The sequence below is a fragment of the Thalassophryne amazonica genome, chromosome 5 (assembly GCF_902500255.1).
Source record: "Thalassophryne amazonica chromosome 5, fThaAma1.1, whole genome shotgun sequence".
NCBI lineage: Eukaryota > Metazoa > Chordata > Actinopteri > Batrachoidiformes > Batrachoididae > Thalassophryne > Thalassophryne amazonica.
Genome location: NC_047107.1, coordinates 10,439,300 through 10,459,761, shown reverse-complemented (window position 1 = coordinate 10,459,761; position 20,462 = coordinate 10,439,300). Strand labels below are relative to the sequence as shown.

Below are 20,462 nucleotides of genomic sequence, written 5' to 3'. Positions count from 1 at the left end.
GCCCACATCCAAGTCCTGTATAGCACTGACTACGTTTACATGCCGCTAATATTCGTGTTAAGGTCAATATTCCGGTTTCTGAATCATTAGGAATAACCCGTTTACATGCTTAAGCAGACAGAGTTACTCCTGTATACATGGTCATTGGTATCATTTGGAATATCCCCATCTAAACAGCAACACACGTCTTCCACCGGTGCTTAATTTGGTCTGGCGTTCGTGCAAATCCGGCTTCGTGTAAAACCCCTCACTACACACTTTATACACTTTTCTCAAATACGCATTAACATTTTCTCACTTTTCTCTCCTGTGTAAACACTCTTTTTTCTTCTGGGCGAGAAGATTATAAATAGACACACGCAGAACACAATGTGCATGCTCTCGCTTTGCTCACTGCCTCCGGGGGTATGGACGCGGGACCCACAAAGAATCCAGGTCATGGCCACGGAGCTCTACAGCTGCGGTATACCGAGACCCTGCGGCGCTGTGGATTTTTTCCCCAAGAAATCTATCCTTGTGGGCTGCCTCAGCATCAAAACAGCGAGCGTAGTCTCTGGACCTGTTGCACCAGAGTTGGTGCAGCTCCACACAGCGGGGGGGGGGGTGTGTGAGTGGCCCGCTGTGGTGTTTACCAAGCCCGCAGACTCAGTAAGGGCATCGGAGGCAGAGCAATCGCGGTGATGCCGACCGGTGCCGCGACCGGCCCGCCTGATAAGGATGCAGAACACAGTGCACTGTTTACATCTGCTTCTGTGGTATCCGATGGGTTGCGCGCGCCGCATACAAGTAGTTGCCGTAGTCAAAAGACCAAGATTCCTTGTGGACATGCGCAGAACACAAAATAATGTTCCTTTCTATGGGAATATTCCGATGCGCGTTTATATGACCTGATATTCGGGTTAGAAAAGGAGTAACCCAGGGGTCTTATTCGGGTTTTTAAAAACTGGAATATGAGCATATTCAGGTTTTTGCGGGTGTTTACATGGCCGTGCGCAACCGGGTTATTGCTAATATTTCGGTTATGAAAGGGTTATTGGCTGCATGTAAACGTAGTCACTGTGTGTAATCATTTTCTGCTGACTATTTTACTGACAGACAAACAGCTGTTTAAGCCTATAACACCGGTTCATTGAGGATCAGTGATATCACTGACAACTTTGATGAATTGCCTAAAGAATGTGCCGTGGATTCTGTTGTGTGTTTGAGGGACAGTGAGTGTCTGTCCAGTGTGTCGCACGGCAGTGATTGGAAAGCAAAAGACAAAAAGAGAGTCACAAACTTTATTTGTACTGTATGAATGAATGCATGAAGCACTTACTAACATTTATCTAATGCATGCAGTTTTGTTGAGGTCTGAGCAAAAACATATTGAATGTTATGTGTTACATTTGTCGTAGTGGATCGTCGACTTGTATTTGTAACTGTTTTCACATGTATGTTTAGTGTATATGTTTTTTGCTGACAACGTCTCAGCCTTTTCTGAGCTGAAAGGGATTGTGAATTATGACTCGTAGTAAAATTCGGGCTTTTACGGCGTGAATTGGTTAGTCCACATTGAATTAGCATTAGCTGCTAAAATGCTAACTGATTTTAAATTAAAAGACATGAGTAAATCTGGGTGTACAAATTGACACCAACCAAATGGATAGAAATGAAGAGTCAATTTGTCGATTTTTAAATTCAAAAAGCAAAAAATGTTAAGTTAGCACATAACCATGTAGGCTAAGCTAACCTAGCCTAGCCTTTCCTAATACTCGCCCAAAACCACGTGGTGACGTGACTTGGTGTATCATGGAAGCTGCCATGGTTGAGTAACAGTAGTCGGTACGTTCAAAACACTTAAAAGATAGTTTTCCTAAGTCAGTCTCTCCCAAAGTGGGGATGCCGGCCCCCTGGTGGGCCGCGAGAGGTCTTCCAAAAATACATATAATTTTCATGATGATTATTTTTTAAACATATTTTGATATATTTCAATTATTTCAAGCAGTGGGGATTACTCAGATTTGTAAATACACTGTTAAACTCTGCCTGTAAGTCTAAGTTAATGCAAGTCGCAAAAAACAGCCCAGAACATGTGTTATTAAGGTGTGTGTATTTGTTAGATGGGGGAAATTATACAAGAGGGGATGCATAAATGGTGGGAATTAAATAGCTGTCATAGATCATTGGCTGGTCAGCAAAAGCAAGTCTACTGTTGATTTAAGTCAAGATTATGAAAATCAAGAGGAGCACATGTCAAAGAAACGAAGAAGGTACTCAAGTGTGTACCTGTCTCTGGGATTTACCAGCATGGGACCAGTTGACAACCCTCGACCCGTCTGTGTCATCTGCACAGAGGTTCTAGCTAATGAAGCCCTGAAGCCCTGCAAACTTTGACGCCATCTGGAAACCAAACATGGACAATATTCTTCCAAGCCCAAGGAGTTCTTTGAAAATAAATTACGGGAATATACCATTCGAAAAAAATCAATTGAAACAACGTGTGTGATGGGGGGTGAACATGCCAGAGCTGTGGAGGCATCTTTCAAGGTATCGAAGTTAATCGGACAGACAGGAAAACCACATACAATTGGAGAGGATCTTATTTTACCGGCTGCTAAAGAAATGATCAATGCGATGATTGGTGAAAAAGCTGCAAAAAAACTGAATGTAATTTCGCTCTCGGACCATACAGTAAAACAACGCATTGACGACATGGTTGATGATGTGTTAAAACAACTTGTGACCAGAATCAGAGCAAGTCATTTCTTTGCGCTTCCAATCGATGACTCCACTGATATTGCAGCCTTGGAAAATTTGCTTGCGTTTGTTAGATCCGAATACAGCGGAGAAATACACGAAGATTTTCTTTTTTGCAAGCCTTTACAATCAGACACTACAGCAGGGGGCCATATTTCAAACAATGAATGAATTTATGACTGCAAACGACATCGAATGGGGGATATGTGTGGGACTGAGCACGGACAGAGCGAGGGCCATGGTGGGAAAATTGTCTGGAGTTGTGAAACGTGTTAAGGATGTGGCTCCGCTGCTTACTGCCATCCACTGCAGCATTCACCGCGAGGCACTGGCCACTAAGACTATGCCGGCAAACCTAAAACAAGTTTTGGGTGAAGCTATGAAGACTGTCAATTTTATCAAAAGCCGGCCCTTGGAGTCCCGCCTGTTTGGGATCCTGTGCGTGGAGATGGGAAGCAAACATCGGCATCTTCTCCTTCACACTGAAGTCCGGGGGCTTTCACGAGGAAAAGTGCTCACACGGCTTTATGAATTGCGTGACAAAGTGAAAGTGTTTTTTGTAGACAAAGTTTGAGCTAACAGATTGATTCTGTGACTCTGAGTGGCTTTCTTCATTGGTGTATTTGGATGATATTTTTGGCTATTTAAATGAGCTTAACCTCTCACTACAGGGAAAAGCAGTGAATGTGTTTCACGTCCAGAATAAGATTGAAGCCATGATAAGAAAGTTTGAGTTGTAGGACCGAAGATTGACACAAAACAACTACGAATCATTCAAGAGTTTGTGTGACTTATTGCGCACCGTGGAGCAGCAGATCCCCAGCGCTGTGTCAATTGCTGTCAGCGCGCACCTGCGGGCCTTGGGAAGTCAGATGCGCCGCCACTTTCCAGCACTCGACAAGCAGCACAACTGGATTCAGAACCCGTTTGTCACCCATGACCCGGACACCATCGCTGGACTTACATCCAAAGAGCAAGACAGCCTTGTGGAATTATCTTGTGATGACTGTCCTAAGTGTATTACTTCTTGTAAGCAGAGGGCTAAAGAGCTCGCTTCAAAAACAAAGACCAAAGCAAACAGGAAAATGGAAAGGGGGAAAACCTCTCCCTCCCAAATCTCCAAGTCTTCTGAGACGTGGTGCCTTCTACTGGTGTCCATGCCCCACTTCCACAGCAGTGATGTGAGTACAACAGCTTTGAACACCTTCACCTTGGTCTTGAGTCTTATGCCATGTTTGTTCCAAAGTTGCTTTCTCAGCATCTCAAAGGAACAGCTGGCCTTCGCAATACACTGGGTGACTTCATCATCAATTGTGGCTGAGTGTGAGAGCACACTTCCAAGATAGCAGAACTTATCTACTGAGTTTATGGTGTGTTGTTTATGGTTACCACAGGATGTTCATGGGGTTTCCCTTCATATCTTGGGGTCCCATGGGGTCTTCTTTATGCTTATTGTAAACCCATATTCAGTGGTGGGCACAGCCAACAAGAAAGATTAGCTTCGATAACCGCTAATCCACTAACTGAAAAGTTAACTTTTGTAATGATAAACTGATAAACTGATAAAAACTTTAGCGGAAGCAGCTAACCGATAGCTTTTCATAATGACTCCGGTACACTGTCAGCTACTGACAAGCCAGTTTTGAGTTTAAGCACTGCCGATGCTTCTGAGTAGAATCAAAGGCGATCACAAACCTAACACAAACAATGAGTCAGAGCTTCTGCCTTTGTGTGCCCTGCCCACTGCTGTGAGGAACAGTCATTTATATTCACAGCCTACAGTCCACCAGACATAGGCAAAAAGCATAAACAGAAAAGCAGGTTTGACTTATGGTTTGATTTAAAACCCAAACTAATGCCGGAAGAAAAAATAATATAGCACCTTCAACTGCACCACAGACTAAAACAGTTAAATGTGGTCTATTAAACATTAGGTCTCTCTCTTCTAAGTCCCTGTTGGTAAATGATATAATAATTGATCAACATATTGATATATTCTGCCTTACAGAAACCTGGTTACAGCAGGATGAATATGTTAGTTTAAATGAGTCAACACCCCCGAGTCACACTAACTGTCAGAATGCTCGTAGCACGGGCTGGGGCGGAGGATTAGCAGCAATCTTCCATTCCAGCTTATTAATTAATCAAAAACCCAGACAGAGCTTTAATTCATTTGAAAGCTTGACTCTTAGTCTTGTCCATCCAAATTGGAAGTCCCAAAAACCAGTTTTATTTGTTATTATCTATCGTCCACCTGGTCGTTACTGTGAGTTTCTCTGTGAATTTTCAGACCTTTTGTCTGACTTAGTGCTTAGCTCAGATAAGATAATTATAGTGGGCGATTTTAACATCCACACAGATGCTGAGAATGACAGCCTCAACACTGCATTTATCTATTATTAGACTCTATTGGCTTTGCTCAAAAAGTAAATGAGTCCACCCACCACTTTAATCATATCTTAGATCTTGTTCTGACTTATGGTATGGAAATAGAAGACTTAACAGTATTCCCTGAAAACTCCCTTCTGTCTGATCATTTCTTAATAACATTTACATTTACTCTGATGGACTACCCAGCAGTGGGGAATAAGTTTCATTACACTAGAAGTCTTTCAGAAAGCGCTGTAACTAGGTTTAAGGATATGATTCCTTCTTTATGTTCTCTAATGCCATATACCAACACAGTGCAGAGTAGCTACCTAAACTCTGTAAGTGAGATAGAGTATCTCGTCAGTAGTTTTACATCCTCATTGAAGACAACTTTGGATGCTGTAGCTCCTCTGAAAAAGAGAGCTTTAAATCAGAAGTGCCTGACTTCGTGGTATAACTCACAAACTCGTAGCTTAAAGCAGATAACCCGTAAGTTGGAGAGGAAATGGCGTCTCACTAATTTAGAAGATCTTCACTTAGCCTGGAAAAAGAGTCTGTTGCTCTATAAAAAAGTCCTCCGTAAAGCTAGGACATCTTTCTACTCATCACTAATTGAAGAAAATAAGAACAACCCCAGGTTTCTTTTCAGCACTGTAGCCAGGCTGACAAAGAGTCAGAGCTCTATTGAGCTGAGTATTCCATTAACTTTAACTAGTAATGACTTCATGACTTTCTTTGCTAACAAAATTTTAACTATTAGAGAAAAAATTACTCATAACCATCCCAAAGACGTATCGTTATCTTTGGCTGCTTTCAGTGATGCCGGTATTTGGTTAGACTCTTTCTCTCCGATTATTCTGTCTGAGTTATTTTCATTAGTTACTTCATCCAAACCATCAACATGTTTATTAGACCCCATTCCTACCAGGCTGCTCAAGGAAGCCCTACCATTATTTAATGCTTCGATCTTAAATATGATCAATCTATCTTTGTTAGTTGGCTATGTACCACAGGCTTTTAAGGTGGCAGTAATTAAACCGTTACTTAAAAAGCCATCACTTGACCCAGCTATCTTAGCTAATTATAGGCCAATCTCCAACCTTCCTTTTCTCTCAAAATTCTTGAAAGGGTAGCTGTAAAACAGCTAACTGATCATCTGCAGAGGAATGGTCTATTTGAAGAGTTCAGTCAGGTTTTAGAATTCATCATAGTACAGAAACAGCATTAGTGAAGGTTACAAATGATCTTCTTATGGCCTCGGACAGTGGACTCATCTCTGTGCTTGTTCTGTTAGACCTCAGTGCTGCTTTTGATACTGTTGACCATAAAATTTTATTACAGAGATTAGAGCATGCCATAGGTATTAAAGGCACTGCGCTGCGGTGGTTTGAATCATATTTGTCTAATAGATTACAATTTGTTCATGTAAAGGGGAATCTTCTTCACAGACTAAAGTTAATTATGGAGTTCCACAAGGTTCTGTGCTAGGACCAATTTTATTCACTTTATACATGCTTCCCTTAGGTAGTATTATTAGACGGTATTGCTTAATTTTCATTGTTACGCAGATGATACCAGCTTTATCTATCCATGAAGCCAGAGGACACACACCAATTAGCTAAACTGCAGGATTGTCTTACAGACATAAGACATGGATGACCTCTAATTTCCTGCTTTTAAACTCAGATAAAACTGAAGTTATTGTACTTGGCCCCACAAATCTTAGAAACATGGTGTCTAACCAGATCCTTACTCTGGATGGCATTACCCTGACCTCTAGTAATTACTGTGAGAAATCTTGGAGTCATTTTTGATCAGGATATGTCATTCAAAGCGCATATTAAACAAATATGTAGGACTGCTTTTTTGCATTTACGCAATATCTCTAAATCAGAAAGGTCTTGTCTCAGAGTGATGCTGAAAACTATTCATCATTTATTTCCTCTAGGCTGGACTATTGTAATTCATTATTATCAGGTTGTCCTAAAAGTTCCCTAAAAAGTCTTCAGTTAATTCAAAATGCTGCAGCTAGAGTACTGACGGGGACTAGAAGGAGAGAGCATATCTCACCCATATTGGCCTCTCTTCATTGGCTTCCTGTTAATTCTAGAATAGAATTTAAAATTCTTCTTCTTACTTATAGGTTTTGATAATCAGGTCCCATCTTATCTTAGGGACCTCGTAGACCATATCACCCCATAGAGCGCTTCGCTCTCAGACTGCAGGCTTACTTGTAGTTCCTAAGGTTTGTAAGAGTAGAATGGGAGGCAGAGCCTTCAGCTTTCAGGCTCCTCTCCTGTGGAACCAGCTCCCAATCAGATCAGGGAGACAGACAACCCTCTCTACTTTTAAGATTAGGCGTAAAAACTTTCCTTTTTGCTAAAGCGTAGAGTTAGGGCTGGATCAGGTGACCCTGAACCAATCTCTTAGTTATGCTGCTGTAGACGTAGACTGCTGGGGGGTTCCCAGGATGCACTGTTTCTTTCTCTTTTTGCTCTGTATGCACCATCGCATTTAATCATTAGTGATCGATCTCTGCTCCCCTCCCAGCATGTCTTTTTCCTGGTTCTCTCCCTCAGGCCCCAACCAGTCCCAGCAGAAGACTGCCCTCCCTGAGCCCTTGGTTCTGCCTGGAGTTTTTTTCTTCTGTTAAAAGGGAGTTTTCCTTCCACTGTAGCCAAGTGCTTGCTCACAGGGGGTCGTTTTGACCGTTGGGGTTTTACATAATTATTGTATGGCCTTGCCTTACAATATAAAGCGCCTTGGGGCAACTGTTTGTTGTGATTTGGCGCTATATAAAAAAATTGATTGATTGATTGACTTTATTGATATTAATGTTAATTCTGTCATTTTCACAAAGTGAAAATATCACTAATATCTTTTAGTTTTAAAGTAATGTACGAATTCTGAAAGTTTGAGCATTAAAACTCAGAGATGCCAAAAGGCATTATGCGGAATTGAGCCTCCTCATCACTGGTGGGTTGGTTGTAAACAAAAAAAAACCCAACACACAAGTTACTGTAACGTAACTGTAAATAAATCTGTATTTGTAAATATGTAAAAAAAAAATCATTTGAAAAAAAAAAGGCATTTGGAAAACTGGAAATTCTGTTTAAGTGTGACACAGCGCACTGAATGGTGACCGTATGACAGTTGAATGCTATTTACACTCCCATCCAGTAGATGGTGGTGTTCTATGCATTTGAGTCAAAATCCACAGACAGTACGGTGACTTTACGTTTGTAAAGATGTACAATGGAGGTGCCCTTGAACTCTTGGGGTACAACGCCCTTGTCCCAGATGAATATGAAGAGCTAGGGTGAGTTTTCTCTGCATGTGGATTACTCTGTGTTTGAATGTCTCAGCTGGGATACCGTCAGTGCCTGGAGATTTCCTTGCAAACGTCTGCTTGATGACTCTCTGAACCTCATGTTGTGATGGAGGCATGTCAAGCTCTACCAGGTCTGCCATTGAGGAATTGCTTCCAGAGTTCCTTCATACATGGAGGATGATCTATTGAGTAGGGTGTTGAAATGTTCTGCCCAGCAGTCTAGGATCTCACTCTTGTCTGTGAGGAGTGAATTGCTGTCTAATGAGCGACCTGGTGCATTTCCACCTGACTTTGGACAATAAATAGCTCTAAGCCCTTCATGGAATAGCTTGCTGTTGTGCTTGTCTGCGGCAACTTGAAGCTCTACAGCTTTCCTCTTCCAGCACACATCCTTCATCTGCCTAAGGTTCTTCTGAACAGTGTGTTTCACATTCAGGTAGGTTGATCTCTTAGAGGGTGAAGTATTGTCCATGATGTAGTTGCCTCTGCATCGCTCTCATCAAACCAGTCTTGGTGTTTGCGTTCTACAAAACCAGGACATCTGCACTTACAGAGTAGATCAATGAATTGATTCCAAGCTATCTCCACACCCATGTCCTCAAGGGTATCGGGGATGTCAGACTGTCTCACAATGACATAATCTATCAGGTGCCACTGCTTAGAACGAGGGTGTATCTTGTATTTGTTGGCTTGTTGGAAGATGCTATTTGTAATGGTGAGGTTGTGTTCACTGCACTTTCCAAGCAGGAATTTGGTTTCCCTACACCATGTTTGCCAGTGACCCCATTCCAGGCATCAGAGTCATGACTGACTCAGGAGTTGAAGTCACTCCTTGGTGTTCCCGATAGCTCGATCCAGGTCCTCATAAAAGGCTTCTTTAGTCTCATCATATGAGTCATTGTGGGAGCGTATATGCTTAGTATGGCTGCATGCCTGTCTTTTGAGAGGTCTAGCAGCAGGCTCATGATTCTGTCACTGTTGGCAAGTGGTAAGTTTTCAAGCTTACGGGCAAGCGATGTGCATATTGCAAACCCTACCCTCCCATTCTTGGCTCACTGTCTGGTTTACCCTTCCAGTAGAAGGTGTAGCCTGCTCCTAGTTCTTTAAAGCTAGCTTCGCTGCTTAGGCTTGTCTCACTTAGGGCAGCAATATTGATGTACTATTCTAGCATCCTTGCTATGACTGCAGTCCTATGTACAAGTTTGTCATCATTGTCCTGTAGCGTTCTCACATTCCATGATGCAAGATTCATCTGATATTTTGTGATCTGTGATCTTCAACCGCAGTTTGTGGACGGCCAACCAGGTGCGGCTGCCTGGCAAGCATTGTATGGAGTAGGCAATGTTTGGGATCCCTTTTCAGTACCCTTGTTGTGTGGGCCGCTGAAGAGGAGGTACTGCTGGCCCACCACCACCAGAGGGCGCCCTGCTTGGAGTGCGGGCTCCAAGCACGAGAGGGCGCCAGACCTAGAAGAAGTGACAGCTGTCATTCATCCCCTGCACCACCTGTCACTCGTTCATCATCATCACCACCATAAAAGCCGGACTGCAACTCCACCTCCTCGCCGAGAAATCGACTACCAGTACCAAGGTAATTTCTCTGCTGACTAACACTGTGTGTGTAATAACTTGAACTTCTATTGCAGCCGTTTTCCTGGAGTGTTGCCTTATCTGGAGGATTGGCGTTTGGTGTGACAGCGATGGCTTCGCCTCACACCCCATCTCAGATAAGTGGTTGACCAGGAGCTGCACGAGTGTGTGTGATTTGGAGGTGGAGGTGCTCCCTCCCAACTGTGTTTGGACTGTGAATTACTGAGTGTGCGGACTCACACTCACACATCATATCTCTGCTTTCTGCCAGCAGTACCAGGGTCGACAGCCGAAGACAGAGGCCACCTGGGGACTCGGAACTTGGCGGCTCCGGTGTTCTTCAGACCGTTGGTGGTGGAGGCCGTGTGGGACGCGGCTTCTCTCTCGTCAGGGGTCTTCTATCTTCGAGCCTGCCCACACATCACCTGGTGTTTATTGACTGTGAAGATTCCTGCACGTTTCGTTGTGTATTATCACAACATTAAATTGTTACCTTTTGGCTTACTCATTGTCCGTTCATTTGCGCCCCCTGTTGTGGGTCCGTGCTACGACACCTTCCCAACAGGATTTCTCGGCCATCGTCATGGATTCCGAGGGGCGTCAACCCAAGCTTGAACAGCCAATGGAAGAGCCAGGAGCGCAGGCGTCAGCGGGAGGCGTGTTGAGTGAGCTGCAGCAGATCTTAACCGCCTTCAAGGCTCGGTTAGATATAGTGACCGAGCAGAATGTCCTCCTTAATCGGAGGGTGGAGGCTCTCACCGCCAGGGTGGAAGCGCGCGATCAGGGCGCTGCTGCAGCCACTCCTCTGGCTGGTCCTGGGCCTGTATCAGACGTTCCACTGGTCGTTCAACGAACCCCCCCACCGTCCCCTGAAGCATACATAAGCCCTCCGGAACCGTACGGAGGCTGTGTGGAGACGTGCGCAGACTTCCTCATGCAGTGTTCGCTCGTCTTTTCACAGCGCCCTGTCATGTACGCATCAGACGCTAGCCGGGTAGCTTATGTTATTAATTTGCTTCGAGGAAAGGCACGCGCATGGGCTATGGCGCTTTGGGAGCAGAATTCACGGCTCCTAACGTCTTATACTGGGTTTGCACGGGAGTTCAAACAAGTGTTTGATCATCCCAACAGAGGCGAGACCGCTTCGAACATGCTGCTGTCGATGAGACAGGGGCGCCGTAGCGCAGCCGAGTATGCAGTCGACTTCCGCATCGCGGCAGCGAGGTCCGGCTGGAATAACGTTGCGCTCTGCGCCGCCTTTGTAAATGGACTGTCCCAGGTCCTTAAGGAGCACCTACTGGCCAAGGAGGAACCGCGGGATTTTGACGGGCTTGTCGATTTAGTTATACGCTTAGACAACCGTTTAAACGAGCATCGTCGGGAGCAGGCTGGGGGGCGTGACCGGGCACGAGCCGTCCCTCCCCCTTCCGGTTCCGACAAGGAGACGTCGTCCCCACGCTTCACTGCCAGAGAGCTCCGTGTGGCTACAGCTCCCCCTGCTGAGGAGGCTATGGACACGAGCAGGGCCAAATTAAAATCAAATATCAGACAAAGGAGGCTGGCCCGCGGGGAGTGTTTTGTCTGCGGCTCTTACGAGCACATGCAGAAGGACTGCCCTAAAACGGTCAAACTACAATGCCCGTCCTTAGAAACTGGGCTAAGGGTGGACCATAACACACACGCGGGAAAACCCCGCAAATCGGCACGAATCCCAGTAACAATCCTTTGTGGGGATTTAACCCTTCACGCCCCAGCACTGGTAGACACGGGGTCGGAAGGGAATCTGCTGGACAGCAGATGGGCAATGGAAGTAGGGCTCCCCCTGATGGCTCTGCCGGCACCCTTGCAGGTGCGAGCACTAGATGGCACCCTGCTTCCATTAATCACACATCAGACACAACCAGTGACTTTGGTTGTGTCTGGGAATCACAGGGAGGAGATGGTGTTCCATGTAACACCATCTACCTCCCGAGTGATTTTGGGCTTTCCATGGATGGTGAAGCACAATCCCCGGATAGATTGGCCGTCCGGGGTTGTCACGCAGTGGAGCGAAACCTGCCACCGGGAGTGTTTAGGATCCTCGGTTCCTCCCGGCATTACGGCTAATGAGGAGGTCAAAGTTCCCCCCAATCTATCGGCGGTGCCAAAGGAGTACCATGATCTTGCTGACGTTTTCAGCAAAGATCTGGCGCTCACTCTTCCCCCGCACCGACCGTATGATTGCGCCATCGATTTGGTCCCGGCCGCTGAGTACCCGTCCAGTAGGTTGTACAACCTCTCACGTCCGGAACGCGAATCAATGGAGACCTACATCCGGGACTCCTTAGCTGCCGGGCTGATCCGGAACTCCACCTCCCCCATGGGTGCTGGTTTCTTTTTTGTGGGTAAAAAGGACGGCGGACTCCGTCCATGCATTGATTACAGAGGGCTGAACGAGATCACGGTTCGCAACCGATACCCGTTACCTCTGTTGGATTCAGTGTTCACGCCCCTGCATGGAGCCCAAATCTTTACGAAATTGTATCTTAGAAACGCGTACCACCTGGTTCGGATCCGGAAGGGAGACGAATGGAAGACGGCATTCAACACCCCGTTAGGTCATTTTGAGTACCTGGTCATGCCGTTCGGCCTCACTAACGCCCCCGCGACGTTCCAAGCTTTGTTAAATGACGTCTTGCGGGACTTCCTGCATCGGTTCATCTTCGTATATCTGGACGATATACTCATCTTTTCCCCGGACCCTGAGACCCATGTCCAGCATGTACGTCAGGTCCTTCAGCGGTTGTTGGAGAACTGGCTGTTTGTGAAGGGCGAGAAGTGCGAGTTCCACCGCACTTCTTTGTCCTTCCTGGGGTTCATCATCTCCTCCAACTCCGTCGCCCCTGATCCGGCTAAGGTTGCGGCGGTGAGAGATTGGCCCCAACCAACAAGCCGCAGGAAACTACAGCAGTTCCTCGGCTTTGCAAATTTCTACAGGAGGTTCATTAAAGGTTACAGTCAGGTAGTTAGCCCCCTGAGTGCCCTGACCTCCACCAAGGTCCCCTTCGCCTGGTCGGATCGGTGCGAAGCCGCGTTCCAGGAGTTGAAATGCCGGTTCTCGACTGCACCAGTTCTGGTGCAGCCTGATCCTGATCGCCAGTACATAGTAGAAGTGGACGCCTCTGACTCAGGGATAGGAGCCGTGCTTTCCCAGAGCGTGGAGGCTGATAAAGTTCTCCATCCTTGTGCCTTTTATTCCCGCAGGTTGACCCCAGCTGAACGGAACTATGACGTCGGCAATCGGGAACTTCTTGCGGTGAAGGAGGCTCTTGAAGAGTGGAGACACCTGCTGGAGGGGGCATCGTTGCCCTTCACGGTTTTCACGGACCATCGGAACCTGGAGTACATCCGGACCGCCAAGCGGCTGAACCCCAGGCAAGCCCGCTGGTCTCTGTTCTTCGGGCGCTTTGACTTCCAGATCACGTATCGCCCCGGGACCAAGAACCAAAAATCAGATGCATTGTCCCGGGTGCACGAAGAAGAAGCCAAAGTGGGGCTGTCGAACCCCACCGAGACCATCATCCCCGAGTCCACTGTCGTGGCCACCCTCACCTGGGACGTGGAGAAGACCGTCCGGGAGGCCCTGACAAGAAGCCCGGACCCGGGGACTGGCCCCAAGAACAGACTGTACATCCCACCAGAGGCAAGAGCTGCCGTATTGGACTTCTGTCACGGGTCCAAGCTCTCTTGTCATCCCGGAGTGCGTAGGACCGTGGCAGTAGTCCAGCAGCGCTTCTGGTGGGCGTCCCTGGAAACCGACGTCCGGGACTACGTCCAGGCCTGTACCATCTGCGCCAGGGGCAAGGCAGACCATCGTAGGACGACGGGACTCCTCCAACCCCTGCCAGTGCCTCATCGCCCCTGGTCGCACATCGGCCTGGATTTCATCACGGGCCTCCCGCCGTCCCAGGGCAACACCGTGATTCTCACGATAGTGGACCGGTTCTCCAAGGCGGCCCACTTCGTGGCCCTCCCGAAGCTCCCGACGGCCCACCACATCATGCGGCTGCATGGGATACCATCGGACATCGTTTCAGATCGTGGTCCCCAGTTCTCTTCACAGGTGTGGAAGAGTTTCTGCAAGGAGCTGGGGGCCACCGTGAGTCTCTCGTCCGGGTACCACCCCCAGACAAACGGCCAGGCAGAGCGGGCCAACCAGGAGTTGGAGCAGGCCCTCTGATGTGTCACCTCCGCGCATCCGGTGGCCTGGAGTCACCATCTGGCCTGGATCGAGTATGCCCATAACAGCCAAGTTTCGTCTGCTACCGGCCTCTCCCCTTTTGAGGCTTGTCTGGGGTACCAGCCCCCATTGTTCCCGCTGGTGGAGGGAGAGGTCGGTGTGCCCTTGGTCCAGGCACACCTCAGGAGGTGCCGCCGGGTGTGGCGGACCGCCCGCTCTGCCCTGTTAAAGGCCCGGACGAGGGCCAAGGCCCATGCGGACCGCCGGCGTTCCCCAGCCCCCACGTACCAGCCCGGGCAGGAGGTGTGGCTCTCGACCAAGGACCTCCCTTTGTGTGTCGACTCCCCAAAATTGAAAGACAGATTCATCGGACCCTTTAAGATCCTCAAGATCGTCAACCCGGCCGCAGTGAAGCTTCAACTCCCGGCTTCACTTCACCCTGTCTTTCATGTTTCCCGTCTCAAGCCTCACCACACCTCACCCCTCTGTACTCCGGGACCTACGCCGCCTCCTGCCCGGCTCATTGACGGGGAGCCTGCCTGGACAGTCCGCAGGCTCCTGGACGTCCGTCGTATGGGCCGGGGTTTGCAATATCTGGTGGACTGGGAGGGGTATGGACCTGAAGAACGCTCCTGGGTGAAGAGGAGCTTCATCCTGGACCCGGCCCTCCTGGCCGATTTCTACGCAAGACATCCGGACAAGCCTGGTCGGACGCCAGGAGGCGCCCGTTGAGGGGGGGGTCCTGTTGTGTGGGCCGCTGAAGAGGAGGTACTGCTGGCCCACCACCACCAGAGGGCGCCCTGCTTGGAGTGCGGGCTCCAAGCACGAGAGGGCGCCAGACCTAGAAGAAGTGACAGCTGTCATTCATCCCCTGCACCAGCTGTCACTCGTTCATCATCATCACCACCATAAAAGCCGGACTGCAACTCCACCTCCTCGCCGAGAAATCGACTACCAGTACCAAGGTAATTTCTCTGCTGACTAACACTGTGTGTGTAATAACTTGAACTTCTATTGCAGCCGTTTTCCTGGAGTGTTGCCTTATCTGGAGGATTGGCGTTTGGTGTGACAGCGACGGCTTCGCCTCACACCCCATCTCAGATAAGTGGTTGACCAGGAGCTGCACGAGTGTGTGTGATTTGGAGGTGGAGGTGCTCCCTCCCAACTGTGTTTGGACTGTGAATTACTGAGTGTGCGGACTCACACTCACACATCATATCTCTGCTTTCTGCCAGCAGTACCAGGGTCGACAGCCGAAGACAGAGGCCACCTGGGGACTCGGGACTTGGCGGCTCCGGTGTTCTTCAGACCGTTGGTGGTGGAGGCCGTGTGGGACGTGGCTTCTCTCTCGTCGGGGGTCTTCTATCTTCGAGCCTGCCCACACGTCACCTGGTGTTTATTGACTGTGAAGATTCCTGCACGTTTCGTTGTGTATTATCACAACATTAAATTGTTACCTTTTGGCTTACTCATTGTCCGTTCATTTGCGCCCCCTGTTGTGGGTCCGTGCTACAACACCTTCCCAACAACCCTTCCCCATTTGGGGAGAGAAGTGATGTCCCTGGATAAGGCTGCTTTGACAGTCATGTAGGATATGAATGCCGCATCTACTCTGGTGTATGACAAGTGACCTTCACACATGAGCTGCCTGAGTGCAGGTTTGCAACTTGGAACTCCCTAAAAACAGGCTGAGGTCAAGAGCACGGCAAACAGTTGAACAGGGGCTGAGACGAAAGGTGAGGTTGAGACAAACAAGCACGCTTGGAAACAAGGAACAATGTCAAGGAAATAGGAACTATGGTGCGAGAGCTGGAAAGGAGATAGGAACATCAATGAACAAGCTCTGAAAACAAAAGTTGCAGGGCTTAAATACACAGTTGGCTAATTAGGATGTGATGTGAAGCAGGTGTGGAGAGCAGGCAGGAGGAGGGCAGGAACTAACAAAGATGAGAGGCAACTGTGTGAGACAAGAGAGTGCAGTGGCAAGCGGGCGAGGAGGTGACAAACAAAATGGGGTGTGGCCAACAGAGATGAAGATGTACTGGTGAAGGGCAAGAGAGTGCAGTGATCAGCGCATGTGACAGTGATACAAATGAAACTGGGTGTGAAAACATGGGAACCAAGATGAGCAGGGACAGACAACAGAGTGCAGTGACAGCATGGACATGACTAAGAACCATAAACAAACAATACTAAAATATCAAAACAGAGAAGAACAAAATCAAGCCAAAGGCTGCATGGAATATCAACATGAAACTATTATATGACTGAACAAATGGCTGACTGAAAAGACAGCAACAAGAACATCAATGGCTGAAACTAGAATGGGACTGATGAGTAGCAATAGCATAAAACACAAAATAATTCAACCAAAACTACAGCGGTCAATCTGGCAAATCAAACCTGTGATAAAGGCAATCATGAACCAAAATCAAAGGCCGTGGATCAAAGACTAAACTAAACAAGAATGGAACTCAACATGTGGCAATAGTGAGTGGAGAACAGAAACAACAAGCTGCGACAAAAGCTAAATAAACAGATGATCAAAAAGCAGACAAAACTAAATCAATAAAGACAGGCTGACAGAAAAAATATAACAGTCAAGGACTGAGCGGGGGCAAATCATGACACAGTATAACAGCACTATGATGAGAGCATAATGACACAGCACCATTATTCCCTTGTATGGGGAGAACTCTGGGCCTGGGTGAAGGCTACTCAAGAGAGTTGTTTTAGCTCTGAAATATCCCAGCTAAGGTCAAAGCAAAATGTGAAAAGAAACTCTAAAATCAAAGACTTGAAACGATTCTTAGATGAAAATGGTCTGCTAAGTGTTAGAGGAAGACTCCAGAACTCTGATTTAAGTTTCAGAAAACAGCACTCCTGGGTACTACAAATAAATCACAAGTATTCTGAGCAATTAGTTCAGTCATGTCACCAAAGAGTGGTTCAGTTGGAGTTGGTTTCAGATCAGACTACACAGCACTTCCTATTGGCCTTTAAGTGATTCATTGCAAGACGAGGTCTATGTAGGATCATTTACTCTGATCATGCTAGAAAATTCAAAAGAGCTGACAAAGATTTGAAAGAGTTGTGGCAAACTATTAAAGGGTCAGAGCTCACAGAGTTTTCACTGACAAAGGAATCATGTGGAAGTTCATCGCTGAGCGGGCAGCTTGGTGGGGGGGCTTCTGGGAAAGGCTTGTGAGATCTGTAAAACACGCTTCAAGAGGATACTGAGGAAAAGCATCTTTGAACTTTGAGGAACTCACAACAGCACTTACGGAGGTTGAGACAGTGTTGAATCTGAAGCCTCTGTCTTATGTACATAGTGATGCATTAGCAGGGGTGCCCAAGTTCAGTCCTCGAGATCTACCTTCCTGACACTCTTAGTTGTCTCCAACACACCTGAATCCAATGAAAGGCTCATTAAAAGCCTGCTAATGAGTCTTTCATTGGATTCAGGTGTGTTGGAACAGGTAGACAATGAAGAGTGTCAGGAAGTTAGATCTCAAGGACCGAACTTGGGCACCCCTGCATTACAGCCACTTATCCCTTCTCACTTCCTGGTTAGTAAACACCTGACTTCCTTGCCGCTAAAGACTGTTCCTTCACCAACTCAGGTACTCACAACAAACTGTGAGCAGCCAATTGGTGGAAATACCGGCAGAGACTTTTCACCAGTTTTTGGAGCAGCTGGTGCAGAGTTCTAATTTTCTTGAAATCATCTCACAAGGTGGACACCCCTACTCCAACAGCACTTAAGGTAGGAGATGGTGTTCTCATTGTGGAGGATAACATATCCAGACAGACTTGGTAAATGCGTAGAGTCATTGAGGTCTTTTACAGGCAGATATGGTCTCATACGTTCATGTAATGTTCGCACTTCGACAGGTAATTTGTTAAGAAGACCTCTTCAGTTAATGTATCCCTTAGAAATATGTTAAATAGGTCACTCCAATACAGATGTTGTTCATCGGGTGGGAGGATGTTGTGGCTTATTTGCAGCTGTATGTTGTAGAATACAGTTTACATGAGTATTTGAATTTAACATGATTGTACATTAACTACGAACAGAGCGGAGCTTTTCTGTGCAGCTGGGCCACTTTTCGTCAGATGTGGCCCCACTGGCCTGTAGAGTCCCTCAAGGCTCCATTCTAGGTCCTATTCTTTTCCTTTTGTACATGTTGCCTCTTGGCGGTATCATTCAAAAATACCAAATATCTTTCCATTGCTTTGCCAACAATGTCCAATGATCCAATGCAGCCATCATTAGATTGTTTGAGTGAGGTCAAATCTTGGATGAGTCTTCTTTGTCTTTCAGCTGTTCCTGTTAGGGGTCACCACTGCAGATCAATCATTCCATCTCACGCTGTCCTCTGAATCCTCCTCTGTCATGCCAACCACCTGCATGTCCTCCCTCAGCACATCCATAAACCTCCTCTTTGTCCTCCCTCTTCTCCTCCTGCCTGGTGGCTCCATCCTCAGCATCCTTCTCCCTATATATATATATATACCCTGGGTCCCTCCTCTGCACATCAATCAGTCAATCAATCAACATTTATTTATAAAGCGCTTTACAGCACCGACTGGTGTCCAAAGTGCTTAACATTAAAAACACAAATTTACAAAAATAAAACACATATAAAATAAAATGTTAAAACAACACATAAAAAGAACATAAAAATAACAGAACATGTCACCTCCCCACTAAGTGTTAAAAGCCAGTTTAAATAAATAAGTCTTTAACTTAGATTTAAAAAGTGCTAGGTCAGGAATAGTACGTAACTCAAGAGGTAGCTCATTCCACAGTCTCGGGCCAGCTACCTCGAAAGCATGATCACCCCAGCGTTTATATCTTGACCTTGGAACATCTAAGTAAAGCTGACCAGACGCCCTTAATGTCCTACTGTAGGTGCACAAAGTTAAAATTTCAGACAAGTAGGGAGGTGCAAGGCCATAAATAGCTTTAAAAACAAACAATAAAATCAATTCTAAAACAAACTGGAAACCAGTGGAGTGAGTACAGGATGGGTGTAATATACTCACGTCTAAAAGTATTTGTTAAAAGACGAGCAGCAGCATTCTGCACCAACTGGAGATGTGCAAGAGATGACTGATTAATGCCCGAATAAAGTGCATTACAATAATCAAGTCTGGAGCTGATGAAAGCATGAATGGCTGTCTCAAGATCACGTCTACTGAGAAAGTGCTTTATTTTAGCCAAAAGGCGACGTTGGAAAAAACTATGTCTAATGTCTAAACCATCTGGCCTCTCTGACTTTGTCTCCAATCTGTCCCACCTGAGCTGTCCCTCTGATATGTTCATTCCTAATCCTGTCCATTCTCATCACTCCCAAAGAGAATCTCAACATCTTCACCTCTGCCACCTCCAGCTCTGCCACCTGTCTTTTTGTTAGTGCCACCGTCTCTAAGCTGTACAACACAGCTGGTCTCACTACTGTCTTGTAAACTTTGCCCTTCACTATGGCTGATATTCTTCGGTCACAATCACTCCTGCCACCTTTCTCCACCCACTCCACCCTGCCTGCACTCTTCTTCACCTCTCCACCACACTCTCCATTACTTTGAACAGTTGACCCCAAGTATTTAAACTCATCTACTTTTACCAGCGTCAGGAAAGATGACTTTAAGCTTGCTCTCAGCTTGTTTTCATCTTGGAGTATAATACATGCGATGGGATTAATATACATGCTGTTGAATTAAACTGCACAGTTTTTGGTACCTTCCAGGAGTAAGTGAGGTCATGCCGGACTTTTCCATTGCAAATGGGGAGGTCCACGGAATGAACTCGGTGGTGAAGATGAGGGAATATATCTAAAAATGATTCTAACATGACAAGTATGATCAAATGAAGTAGTAAGGTGTTAAAATTAAAGTTGATTAGAAGATGTATTTTACGAATAAGTGAAATGAATGATTATATGAGTTGTTTTTCATAAAGAGTGCAGAGTCAGAGAAAAAGAGGAAGTGAAGAAGATGTCGCAAGTGGGGCAAGAAAAACTGATGTGAAACAACTGACCAAATGATTAAGATGTTGGTAAAATATGAAATGAATAATAAGGAATGAGAATGTTTGTATATGATCATATGAATTGTTTTATGTGAAAGAGTTGTAATGAAATGATTGAATATGATTGATGTGATTCTAAAGAAATGATTTAAAAGAATGAATTCTCAGAAAAGCTGAAGT

General features: G+C 46.4%; 1 protein-coding gene and 1 long non-coding RNA gene across 4 annotated transcripts in view; one reads left to right on the top strand and one right to left on the bottom strand.

Moving 5' to 3' along the window:
* The window catches only part of LOC117510099 (citron Rho-interacting kinase), a 582,117-nt gene that overhangs the window by 138,034 nt on the left and 423,621 nt on the right, over positions 1–20,462 (bottom strand). The window lies entirely within an intron of this gene.
* Positions 6,885–18,781, top strand: LOC117510101. The gene is made up of 3 exons (XR_004560614.1): positions 6,885–6,897; positions 6,928–6,932; positions 18,556–18,781. It is a non-coding gene; the product is annotated as an uncharacterized LOC117510101 (long non-coding RNA).